The sequence below is a fragment of the Pyrgilauda ruficollis genome, unplaced genomic scaffold, assembly GCF_017590135.1.
Source record: "Pyrgilauda ruficollis isolate IOZ18807 unplaced genomic scaffold, ASM1759013v1 scaffold38, whole genome shotgun sequence".
NCBI lineage: Eukaryota > Metazoa > Chordata > Aves > Passeriformes > Passeridae > Pyrgilauda > Pyrgilauda ruficollis.
Window position 1 is genome coordinate 4,603,191 of NW_024525267.1, and position 13,182 is coordinate 4,616,372.

The 13,182-nt window shown below is 38.5% G+C and overlaps 1 protein-coding gene across 11 annotated transcripts in view; it reads left to right on the forward strand.

Moving 5' to 3' along the window:
• The window catches only part of TRAF3 (TNF receptor associated factor 3), a 70,303-nt gene that overhangs the window by 13,453 nt on the left and 43,668 nt on the right, over window positions 1-13,182 (forward strand). For 4 of the 11 annotated variants that reach the window (XM_041476248.1, XM_041476257.1, XM_041476256.1 and 1 more), the window contains exons 4-6: window positions 1,201-1,343; window positions 6,605-6,809; window positions 7,651-7,791. The exons of 3 other annotated variants lie outside the window; for them this stretch is intronic. The gene's annotated coding sequence lies outside the window, so the exon portion shown is untranslated. Of the gene's footprint in view, window positions 1-1,200; window positions 1,344-6,387; window positions 6,810-7,476; window positions 7,792-13,182 lie in introns of those variants that run through there. 4 more of the 11 variants (XM_041476251.1, XM_041476253.1, XM_041476250.1 and 1 more) reach the window with 4 other exon arrangements.

Sequence of the window (13,182 nt, forward strand, 5' to 3'; positions counted from 1 at the left end):
TTCAGTACTAAAACAAATGTGACCTCTGTGCTTTTGAAATTTAACACACAGACTTTAGTTTATGAGCAGCTTTGTAATTTAGTCTCTTTCAGAACTCTAATCCTGATACCTGTGCATGTATGATACATGACATTAATTTAAAATATTTATTCAATTTCTAACTTCCAAAAAGTTGTGTGATGAAAATGCTTACTAGTAAGTATCATTCAGAATATTTAAAAAGTAGAAACTAAAATATAATTTGCATTTTTAAATTGGTAATTTTTAGCAGATTAAGAGGAATAATATAATCTGTGCAATGTTTTGAATTTACTCTTTGGTTTTTAAATATAATCCTTAAACTGTTATCAGCCCTCTGAAAACTGAGGAAGGATTCCTTCATTCAAGCTGCTTCAGTTTGGGTAAACTGGATTTTATACTGTAGTGGTGTTGCAGCATGTTTTCCTTGTTAAAAGAAGGAAGGAACTCCTTTCAGTTCATTATTGTCTAATGATTCTTGGCTCTCTTATTAGCTTTTACAAGTAAAGTGAAAATGGAAGACTAACATGGTATCATGCTTTCTTGTAAATACCTTCTGACTGGCTCACTAATTTTCTACAAGACTAAAACTGGTTCCTTAAACTACTTCAGTTCTTAGTGTCACAGCTCAGGAATGGCAGCAATGTGCTAGCCAAGATTTTATGCTGGCTAATATGTTTTAATGCCATTTGGTGGTAGTCTAAAAGCCGACTCTGTTTCCAGTGTTCACATTTCCATCCTTTAATATCAGAGTGTAAGTCTTTCCTGTGCTGAGAAGGTTGAAGAGCAGTAGAACTGTGTTGTGAAATGGAGTGTCATCTCAGATAGTTTCTTTTCTTGGTTTTGGTTTAGGTTAACAGAAGTATCTTTACATCTGCAGTTTCTGGAAATTTAAGAACATTGTGAACCTCTGGCCAATTAAAATTTTCCCATTATGTAAAACATTCTTGTAGCTATTGACTCACTGATGGCTTCCTCCATGAAGTAAACAGACTTTGGCAATGAATTTTCTAGTGAACTAGTAGGTTTCAGTGCAGCTTTTTCATTTGCCGTAGTTTGTTATGGTTTAGTGCAGCCTTTACCTACTATTTATTTTTCTTTTTTTGCCTTCAGGCTTGTGAGAATTGTTTCTGTGTATTAATAGGAGATGCTTGAAACCGACTTGACTTGTTTGTTTCCCAGCAGGAAAGCCTAAGTGCTTAGGCTTTAACTGAATCAAGACCAGCTCTCAGCAGTGGGAAACAATGTATTAATCTGTCGGAAGCACAGACTGCAGGCTTGTGTGTCACTGGGGTTTGTGTTGTGAATTTTTTTCATGTAAACAGGTAGGTAGGAACAATTCTTCTGCTGTGTATGTTTTTAATATGTATGTTGAGAAACCTCATGACAGTTGTGTGAGTTGGGGTTTTTTTGGTGGGATTTTTGGGTTGTTTTTTTTGGTGGTTTTTTGGTTTTTTTTGTTTTTTTTTAGTATTAGTATCATTGCATGACACTGTAAAGTACCTCATTCTCTTTTGCGTTTTCACATCTTTAAGTTGATGATATTAATTTTAAAAATCGTCTTCAGTGCCTGGGTTTGGTTTAGTTATGAATGAAGGTGATACCTCAAAAGTCAGAACAAGTTTCATTCTCATTTCTATAAATAAGCCCTCTTGTAGCATTGTTCTGTCTCATTGTGTGCCTTGCACACAATCAGAATGGACTTTTTGGCAAGTTCTGCATTCTCCCTGATGGACTTAAGTTGCATGATAGTTTATGGAGGCTGGGGTTTTTTGTTTAACCAGTTGTACTTGCAAGGAAGGTAAGCAAATGACTATCTCTATTTCACAAAAAAATCTTCCTCTCAAATGTTTGATTTCAAATAGATTAAAAATATGATTAGAACTCATAGGTGGTAACCAGCTTCCTCAGTCAGCCACAGCCTAATTTGGAAAACTGCATTTAACCTTACTTGCAAGAGGAGAAAATGTCCTGAATCCTTTAGAACAGTACCTTAAATATATTTGGGGTTGTGCTTTCCTTCCTTGTTCCACTCTACTTTTTCTGGAGTTTAAAAAGAAATTATGCTTCTAAAAAAAAAAGTTAGTCCTGTTTGCCTTCAGTTTAAGCTTTAAATTAGGAATGGATAAAAGAAGTGAAACGTGCTCCTTTCAACCTCTCATGAACATAGGAAATTCATCAGTCCTTCAGGTGAGTGCTGGGGGTTGTGTCTTTGCAGAGGAGCAGCAGGCGATGCTCTGGGACTACTCTGTGGCTTTTTCCTCGGAACAGGTACAGCTTTATAAAGCTGGAAGGTAGAGAGGCTCTTTCAGAATTCTCTGTGGAAAGGAATAAAAATTAACCTTTTTACTACACTATTACTAGACCGTATGTTAAGCACTGTGACTAAGAACTTCTTGTTGGTAATAAGTTACGTGAATTAATGATGGTGTTTATATACAGAAGTTCACGTTCTTGTCACAATAAGTTCTTTTTGTAGGTTCACATAACAGTATAACAAGTCCTTTTTAGGTTGTGATGTAGAAGTAGCATCTGAAGGATGCAGGAAAAGGAAGTAGTCTGCTGGAATAGTTGAACAATCTTTTGGCCTTTTCTCTTTCTCTTTTACTCTCCCACACAGGACCATGAGCAATTTATGAAGCAGACTTGCTATCTTTCTGAGATTTTTTTTCCTTTGGCCACGTCTTCTCAGTTGATGCTAGATGTTTGGTGGCATTTTCCTAAGAAATCTTGTGTGCCTCTGTGCTGGTATGTGAATGCCTGCCAGAAAGCAACTAGGCTGCACATGGCTGGCTTGAAGTAATTTTTCACTGTCCTGAAGCAAAACAGGTTAAGAAGTGTTAAGGTGCTAGTCTTAGACTAACTGCAGAAACAAAAAAAATAAAGATCTTATTTTCCTATTTATGTTTGGTTTTTAGGGGAAAGGGATATTTTTAGTCCTTCTTCTTCCCAACTTTATCAAGATATAATTGTTTTTGTGTTCCTTATTTCTAGTTATTTTTTCACTTTTGACAGTTCCCAGCTTAAGACTGGAGCCCTATTATACAAGGTAATACATATGAAGAGATGGGAACTTGGTAGGTGCTCAGGTAAGATCAGAGAAAGGGGATCTGTTCCTCAACAAAGGAGAGTAGAAATATGCAGAAGTACATTAAGTCACGCAGAAAGTCTGTTATAGCTTTTCTGATTTTGTTCTTCTCTTTCAAAGCCAGCAGGCCTCTCCTTGCCCTTTTCAAATTTGTGATCATGTTTTTAAAATGTTGTATTTCATGTGTTCTGCAAACCAAGGAAGGAATTTGAAGCTGAAGATGACCTTTAGTGGTAAATTCTTTTCAATAGATAAAAATTGAAAATAAAACGAACTGAAACTTTGTCTGGGAGCCTAAACTGGGTATATATTATCCACTGCAGGAATGTCAGTGTTAACTAAGCTATGTTAAAACTGTCAAGTCACTGTTTCAGTGCATGAGAACTCAGCAGCCCCTGCAAGGAGTAAGCAAAGGACTTGTGCACAGCTTTGAGAAATTAATCTCCATCTGTTGGTGAGGCAGTGGGTAGTAGTTGTTTTCATTGTATCTGAGTCTATACCTATGTTGCCCATTATATTGGCCTTTTAAGGGAAAGGAGAACTTTCAAACATGCCCCTAAAACCAGCCAGGCTTAGCACTGTTTTGAGCCAAGCCCCCAAAGGATGCATCTCCCTCCAAACTCTCATTTCCTTCCTGCTCATGCCCATAGAACACGCTCTGATTGCTACTTACTGCCCCTCTTCTGGGGCTGCACAGGAGGTGGGGAGGTGCCAGAGGGCTGTGGAGGTTTCTGGGCTTTCCATGTCATTGCCAGCAGGTGCTCAGCCCTGCCTAATGTTCCAGTGAGGCTGAACCAGAGGAGACTGAGCAGGATGCTCCCCCAAGGAGGACCTGGGTCTCCAGCAATAATAGGTTGCTGATGGTAGGCAGCTGCGATGAGCTAAAAGATCTGGCCTGGAGCCTCTCTCTGCAGGATGCAGGAGGAAGGAGGGGTGGAAAGCAGTGATGAACCTATTGTTTCAAATGAGCCAGCAACTGGCTGATTGACACCCAGGGCTCCTTGTTGCTCCCTTTGCTCTTAAACACAGCTGTGGAGGGGGATGGAGGTAACTCAAATTAGAGATTAGACTTCCAGTGTTCAGAGAGGCAGTGGGCATTAATTGAGAAAAAAAAAGAATAAAATTCCATCTGAATACAAGAAAAGGCTGTGGGTGTGCTCAAACACTGCAACAGGCTGCCCAGTGTGATGGTAGAGTCACTCTGCAAATCCTCAAAACCTGATGGGTGGCTGTGCTGGGCAGCTCTGCCTGACCCTGTCTGGACAGAGGGGGATGGCCTGGATGGTCTCCAGATGTCCCTTCCAACCCCACTGCTTCTGTGAAAGCTTCTTTAATATTTGGATGCATTCTTTTGCTGCTGTTGTGGAACACTTGGGTATAATTACAAATGCCCCTGCTGGGCACTTGTCTCACAAATACTGCTGTTGTGTAATCACGGCAGTTTTAATTGTATAGGGAAGGCATCCAAGTGCTAAGTAGTTAATTGACTAAACTCCCCAATTTAACAATGAAAGCAAAAAAAATCCACCAATATCTCCCCATTCCCTGAGCTGAGAAAGCACCAAAACGTCCTAAACCTTATAAAACATTTTGGTTTTAATCCCTTAGAATATTAGGTTATGAGAATTAAAGGTAGCTTTATTATAAACAAAATTGTTTATTATTTTCCCTTCATTCCTTCTAGTTTTTCCACAAAGTACTACCCTCAAAGTATCCTGTGAAAAATGAAATAAAAAGTAGGCAGGAGCATGAGGAGGAACAGCAGAGAAGATGCTAAGCAATCCCAACTAAACTCTGCAGTTTATGCCTTCCAGCCCACGACTAGGAAGTCATGAGATTATTTGAAAGAACTTTGCTGTGTTTCTTTGCTGGGCTCTTTCAGCCCTCCCCCAGTTGCACTTTGCACAGCCCTCAGAAAGACTGCAGTGCAGTAGTTGGCAAGGAGGGGATTACTAGGAGGGAAAATCAAGCTGTGGTGGCTCCTCTTGCAGTGTGGTGTTGCTGAGATCTGCATTTTGGAGGAGGTAATGAACGGCTGCCGTTGGGTTTCCAATTCAGAAGTCTGGAAGCTTGCAAAAAAAAAAGGATGTGAATAAGTTTCCATTTAATGTCCCTAGAGTGCATGGCATGCTGGACAGCCACTAAGCTTATTGATGCAGTGATTTGGGTTTTCTTCCTGATACAAAACACCTGCAGTTTCTGCCTAATACTTTGTTTTTAATCCTCTGTGCTCAGACAGTGGAGAATAAGGTAAGGTACTTTTTGTTGGCTAACATATAAAGGATAATGGAAGTAATTTCTGTATGTTGTAGCATGCAACAATAACTGTGCTTGTTGGAAAGTAAAAGTTTTGATTGCCTTTTTTTATTGCTTGTAATTCATTGAAATTCTTTGTAATAATTTCCCTGGGTTATCTAGTGTATTCAAGTTGAGAAACAGTTATGTGTACTTCATTAGTATTAAAAGATTGTTTTCTAGTCAGTTTTCACTTTGGTTTTCCAATATAATATGGAATTATTTTCAAGATCAATTATTTTCAATTGTTTTGAGAATGTTCCTTTTTTTTTATGTTAATCTTAGGAGCTAAATCCCCAATCCTTTCTATGTCTTACCAATATCTCTGGATTTCTTTTTTTTCATGCCAGATTTTTAAGGGTGTAGCACTGTCATAGTGCTGCTCTTCATCTGTGGAGTGCACTCGTTTAGTAAAAATGCAACTTTGGAGGCACCTTAATTCTCTGTGGTTAGGAAGGGGTTGGTTGGTGACTTGGGAGGGAAAGGAGAGGCTGAAAGCACAAAACTCCCTGCACTAAATTTGGATTTATACCTAAGAATATGAAGGAGCAGGATCATTGATATGATTGGTGTCTGGAGTCAATACCACACCTAAGAGTTTTAGAACTTCAGTTTTTTGCTGAGTTAATATGTAAATGTTTAGTACAGAAATTTGTACTACTTTCATGACATCTGTAGTATAATGGGCTGACTTGTAATTTATATACTGTTTTGGTGGGGAAAGCGTACAGTTGCAGATCTCCTTTTTGTTTGAGTAAGCATTTATTCTTAGAGTTTTCTGTAAATCTCAGTGCTGGGCTATTTTTCCAGGTACTGTGTTTCTAGAATGAGCCAGATTGGGCTTTCATTGGCCTGTGTGTGTTTTGCCAGAATCCGTAACCACTCATTAGCGCGTTGCTTACTGTGATTGTGGTCCAAAGTAGCATTGCTGCTACTTTGTTAGCAGCAGTAGCCTTTCCTTTCCACTTCCTGAGGACCAAAGGTGAATTGTAGCACATGACTAAGATAAAAAAAAAAAAAAGAACCAGAAAGCCACAAAACCCCGTTTTATAGCCGTGCGAGTTCGCGGCATTCCTCCTTTGTGGCTAAGCGCTATCTTGGTCTCGTGTTACAAAGCCCCGCACTTCAGCTGTGGCAAGGGGAGCGAAAGCCCGGTGGTGTGGGGCCAGGTGAGCACTTCTGTGACACTGTGACCTTCCGTAGCCAGCTGTGTGACTGCTGAGGCCGATCTGTGTGACTGCTGAGGCCCTTCCTGTCTGCAGTTGTGCGCAGGATGACAGCGGGGAGCGCGCTGCCCGGCCGGGCCCTCACTGCCGGCCTGCCCGGCGCCGCCCGGGAACCTCGCTGCCCTGGCACCGCGGAGTAGCCGCCCGGCTTGGGCACAGCGCGCTGCTGGACGCTGGGCTAGGTGGGTGCAAAGTTCACTGACAAGAGCTGAGCGGCTGAAATTCCTGTGAAATGTGCTTTGGCTCTGTGTTGTACCTGCCCAGGTGGGGTTGCTGCTCTGTGCTCGCAAAATTTGGCCTTGACGTGTAAGGATGAGAGGCCGTGGGGCCGTCAGACTTTGTGTGGTGGTGATCTGGGCATTGTGGTTGCATTTGTTGAATTTTATTGTCACGTTTAGGAATGCACATAGATATTGATGAAGATTTCTATTAATTATGCTTTTGGACCATTTTCTTCTTTTTTTCTCTGTGCTTGTGAAAATTCCAGGGTCAAACAAACTTCCCTAAACTAAGTTGCTTACTTCCAGTGACCTCTTGGAATATTGTCGTGGGGTGCTTTTTTAAAGAAACGCTCTGCAGAGCGCTTAATTACTTTCCCAGAACTGAGCTGGTGTTTTCAAATGGAATTTATCAGACTTTCCAAGAAAATGGCACTGCTTTTGAGATTTTGTACAGTCTGTAATGACCTGCAGTGTATCTGGGTGGAGAAGTTTTTGTGTGCGCGTGAAAGCAAGAAATTATAGCTGCGATTTTAACTGTGCATGTCCTCCTTTAATGCTATTTTGTTGAGTCATTTGTGAGCAATAGTGGAGGAGAAGAAAACAATAGTTTAAAAATCACATTGATATGTTTTGTGTCCTGTTCTTTGTTATTTATCTTACATTTAGGTTATTTTTAAAGTTCATCATTAAGAATTAATTTGATGGTCTAATGAAACTAAAGAAGTAACTTGATAGGTTCTGAAAAGCCTGTTAAAGTGTTTTTGAATGAAGGTAATGTAACTCAGACTCTTTCCTTCTTCAGGGCAAAGAAAGAAACCAGGCAGACTGTAGCAAAAGCTCCCTTTATTGGCAGGAGTAAAGAGAACCCTATCAGAGCATTGAGAAAGCCTATTCTTCTTCTCAAGCTGCGGATCAAATGAGATTCAAATAAAACGAAGGAAATGTAAGCAATCAGAGAGTCTTCCAAATTTGGGGGAGGTGTGGGAAGAAGAGAAGTATATAGATTTGATCAAGAAAGCTGCTGCATGGACTTGGGAAGTCAAGAGCTTTTATTTAAGCTAACAGCTCCATTTTTAATATTATAGTCTCTTCTGTTGTCTGTGAAGGACAATTGTTACATGAGAAGGAACATATAATTTCCAGACTGATAGAGAGTTTACCTGTTAGCAGGTAATTAGAGAAGAGGTTAGAAAAAGCAGTAAGAACAAAGGCTGGGCAAGAACTCTAAAGGATTTCAACCCTTATGCTGTGCTGGCAGCATCTGTGGTACCAAAGAAGTATTCAAATGGGAAAGGGTCCTGTAAGCTGTTCTTAAGGAGAACCTTTTCTAAAGGTTAGAGCCTAAGAAAATACATACATTTAATGGAATTGTGTTACTGTGAGTTTGGACACTCACCTTTAAATTTCTAATGCTTGTAACTTGACTTGTGTGTTACCTCAAACTATATTCACATATATGGCATGTTCTTCAGTGGCACTGCCACTGCTTTCTGTGGCTCTGATATGGTAAAATCCTTTTGTTTTTAATGTAAGGGTTTTTTTGGCTGCTGGGAAAATTCTCACATTTGTCAAACATAAAAAATTGGATTGGATAAACTCTGAAGGAGATCTATTTGGAATTACAGTTTGATATACTTTCTCTCAAAGGTTTCTTTTGCCTTGTGTTTGAGTGCATGGCTGAACTGGGCTGTACTCAATCCAAACTTCCTAAGCTTGCCAGGTACTGGTTAGGAGACAAATTGCTGTTACATTTATTAAGGATATTATAATTTTTTTTTTCCTCCTAAAGCATGAATATTTGGATAGAAGAGAACATTTTACCTGAACAGGCCTACTTCTACTGCCGTGAAGTAGGTGCTTGGAAATCTGTTTTCCTTTGGTTTTAATTCTAGTCATGGACATAATATTTCCTCCTCTATGTCAAAAATGTAATACAGTCTTTTGTGAGAATGAGCAGTTATTTTGATGACCTTGGTCTGAATTTTCATGTGCAATCCTTTCAGCAATTCATCATTGCACTGCTGATAGGATGAAAAATATATTTTTACAATATATTCTCTTGGCATCTGTGTTGTTGATTTTTGTGTAGTGCATCAAAGTTAACCTTGAATGGGGTAGTGGAGAGCTTGGTTGAAATTCCTGGTCAAAACTGAGGAGATGAGAGAAAAAAGGGACTATATAAAGTAAAGTGTATGAGTACAAAAAGTTTGTACTAAGAGAGATGATCTCTTATGTGCCTATTACATTCAGCTGAGGCCACTTTTAAAATAAAATTATCTGGAGATTATTTTAAAAAACTGGGTGATGACATATCATTAAAGATGTAAAAGTTTTTGGGGAAAGTGAGAGAAACTTAGGATTGCCCTCTCTCGGCTGAAGTTAAGATGCTATGGATTTGCCTTAATTGCAGCTGTTGCCAGCCCTGTCTTGTGTTGGTGCACTGATGAAATCCCTTATTTCACTGAGACACAGAGGCTGTTTGGATTGATAACAAAACCCATCCTTGTTCCAAAGTGGAGTAGCCTTCACTGTAACTAATCTCAGCCTTCACCAGCACAGCTATCAGTGAATAAGTGTAACTCTGGTGCAGTCAATACCCTGGAGAATAAATTAGCAAAGTAGTAAGACCATATAAAGATAAAAACACAGTGTGAGTTTACATATATCTAGTTTAATGATTTTCTTTTTTTCCCCCTGAATAACTGTCTTGAAAAATTGAAAATTGTTTTTAAAAGCTCCAAGACAAAACCCACTTTTTGACACTATGATGCTTGTCTAACCTGTAGAACTCACTGTTCTGTTCTATAACACTAACAATTTTCTGCTCTTGGCCTCAAAATAATTGCTTGTCAATTTAGCAGATGTATAGAGGAAATGGGAATCATGCTTAACAGAATCTTTGGAGTTACCTCCCCGCCCCACACACTTTTTTTTTTCCCTCTCTTGCCTATCCACTAGTATATTGTGGATGCTGTATAATGATGAAAAAGAATCCCAGGAACTGGTTTGAGCTTGGCTTGATGGATCAACATTACAGCATTTTTAATGTATTTTGTGACTTTATGCTGTAAGACAGGAAATGCATTTATATATATTCTGAACTGGATTAAGTTTGATGCTCTTCTGGGATCTTCTAAAGGCAGCCATGAAAGAACTTCCAAAACAGTGTGAAGCAGGTTGAAGAAAGGATTCTTCTCAGAAGCATTTATAATGTTAAGGTGGTAGTTCTCCTTATGTAGAGAGATGTAGGTTTGTCTTTAATATTACACCTAGTGTTTTCAGGTCCTGAAATTGCTTCCTAAGGTAATAAAGCATCAGTGTGCAGTTTAGTTGGAAAGTATCATGTTAAAAAAAGGAATCTCTTATGACACTTAAGTGTGGGCAAGTTATTTCTTTTTATCTAGACTTGTAGAAGGGTTTAGAGTGGTGACAAATCTTCCTAGAAGAGTTCAAAAATAATACTTCCTACTGATGTAAAACACTTCAGGCCAGGGGATGCTATAAAAGGTAAGCAATGCTTTGCTTATTTTGCAGTTTAGGGAGAAACAAAGTGATGAAGTCTTAAAATCATGTAGCAATTCTGTAGAATTGGTGGGAAAAAAAATCCAAACCGCTGCTGTAATATTGGAAGCTTTATTGCCTAGTTACAAGTTATTTGCAGGAAGTGGGAATCAGCACTCTTTCCTCTGAAGTGTCATTAGCAGTGCAAGATCCTAGAAGCTCTAATCTTAGGACATAAGCCCCTTACTCTATCAGTGAGTGTCCTCTGCATACTTTTAAATTTGGCTTTTGCTCCAGTTGTAAATTATTCTTTCCATTCTGCATATCTAAACTGTGCCTGTGTGAATCTTTATAACAAGCAGATAATTCTTTATGAGCATAAATTTTCCAAGGAATCTGAGTATTCTCATTTAGTTTCTAGAGTAACACCTGGAGGCTTTCAGGTTTGAACTTTGAAAAACAAAAATGCATGTTTAAAGGTTAGATTGCCATTAATACATTAAACAGAATTGCTTTATTAAGTATTTATTTGGTAGAAGTGAAACATGATTTCATTAATATTAACTAAAGAAGCCCTCAGGCGATCAGCCCGCAAAAAGAATTTTCAACTAAAACTGTCAACTTCATATTCCAAATCTGAAGACACATCTCTTTAAGGCCTTGTGGATGGTGTGGAATGCACCAGTTTTGATGTGTTTCTGAAGCAGCAGCAGCACTGTACAATTTCACCAGAAGTGTCTTTGAAAGGTTGCTATTGCTTGTGTTAAACTTTTTTGGCTGTGTAACACTTGGTTCTGGGTAGTAATGTGAAGGTCAGTCAGAAAAATTTATAAATTACTTTTACAGCCTCCACACTAGGTATGTTGTAGAAGGATAACATCCTCATTGATTTTTGTTAATTCTCTTAATCCAGTACAAGGGAAACCTTCAAAGGGACCTGGGGTGTTTTGGTCCTTGGTAGTGTCCTGTGTGACCCAGGGCTGTAGAGGTCGGTGGCTTGTTCTCAAGATGTCAGTGATATTTATTGATCTGAAACCTCCAGAACTGCAGTTGTGTAAACCTGCAGGCAGCAAGTAAAACATTTAAGGTTGACAAGACAAAATAATACCATAGTTTGTTACCTGGCAAAGTAATCACAAAGAAGAGGTAGAAACTAGGAGAAACTGTGAGAGAAACGAGGGTATTGCATTGCAGGTTCCAGGTAAAAGTCTTTTAATGACACTTTACAGTTGGAATAATGAACACTGTCATACACCAGCAGGAATTTGTGTCTTACATGCACTTGGCTTCCAGTAGCACATTCCTAAAGTCTGTGTTTACTACAAGAGGAAGCAACATGCTCCTTCCTTTCTTACATTGCTGGGAAACGTTTTGTGAATCTAAATTTTCATTTAGGGAAAACACAGCTTTCTCCATGAGCACCTCAATAAAAGTAAGAAAGGCTTTAGATAGCAGTGAATGTGAAGTTGAGATTATGAATACTATGACAAGTCTGGGTAAAGGGTCTGTGACTTTCCTGAAAACTCAACTTCATACTTTTTTACTAGAGCTGTAGAAACAGAAATTTCTAGTATAACTAGAAATTCTAGCGCAAGAGGTTTAGAGGATTTTAAATTTTTTATATGTATTTTTTTCTTTCTTCCAGATTCTGTTTGCAAATGTGGTTTGGTTGTTGGTTTTTTTTTCATCTAATATAAAAATCTTAACAAAACTCCCATATTTTTCCCAAACTCCAAGATGTTGGTCATAGATAATACAATCTTAACAGTGAAGTGTGCAGTGTAGACATTGAAATCACTGAAGTTAAACCTGCTATCACTTCATTAAGTGGACAATGTTTTTTTCCCCCTGACATTCTGATAAATAACAAAATACAGGAAAATTAAAAGAGAATTACTGTTACTCTCTTTTTTTCCTTTTCCTTCCTGAATAAGAAACAATGGATTCAGACACAGCTGAAGACATAATCTAGAATGGTGGGAAATTTCACTCAGGATAGTGAGAGGTTGAGTTGTGTGCATGAATGAATGTCTTCCATGCAGTTTAGTGTTCAGTAAAATATTCTGATGATGTCACATGCTGTGCTTATTTATAGAGTGTGATTAGTATTTAGGGCAGTGTAAAAAGTATTTATTTCTTACCTGTGTTCATAGTATGCTGTGTTCACTGGGATGAAATGGAAGAGCAGGAAATGTTTTGTGAGAGTGAGTTAATTTCCATAAAAGACAGGTTAGATAGATTTTTTTTGAGTTTTGGATGTAGGCTTAGAAAACTTACTTTAGTTAGAGTGGAAAGAACTTCCTGTGGAAGTGAGAGACTGTGGTTTTAAGATTTCTGGTATGGTCTTTTCTAGTTGCATAGCACTTCATTTCAGTGTTGAGTTCAAAAAGTGCCGAGCTTCAATACTTGAAGTTGCATTCTGTTTCATTTACCAGATTCCTCTAAACTCTGCTGTGTTCACAATTTCCTGGGAGGACTATTTTTGTTAAAGATGAGCTGCATTTTAAAATTAATTAAGTTGTATTTTGTAGGTATTCTTGAGAAGGCAGTTTTGTAGTAATTATTTATAATAAGCTTCTTGAAGTGCTTTGAGTTTTTTTCTTTTTATTTGCTGGTCTCTGACACTTTTGCCTTCACATACTTTCTTCTAATTGTAGAAGATGAGGTACTACCTGTCTTATTTTTTACCTCTGCTGAGATTTCAAGGCTGGATTCATTAAGAGACAGCACAGATGCACTCTGTTAGGAATTGGCAATACAGAAATATTCTTCATGCACTTGGCAGACAGCAGTGTAGACAGGTAGACTCTGATTTGGGGAATATTTTCTGCTG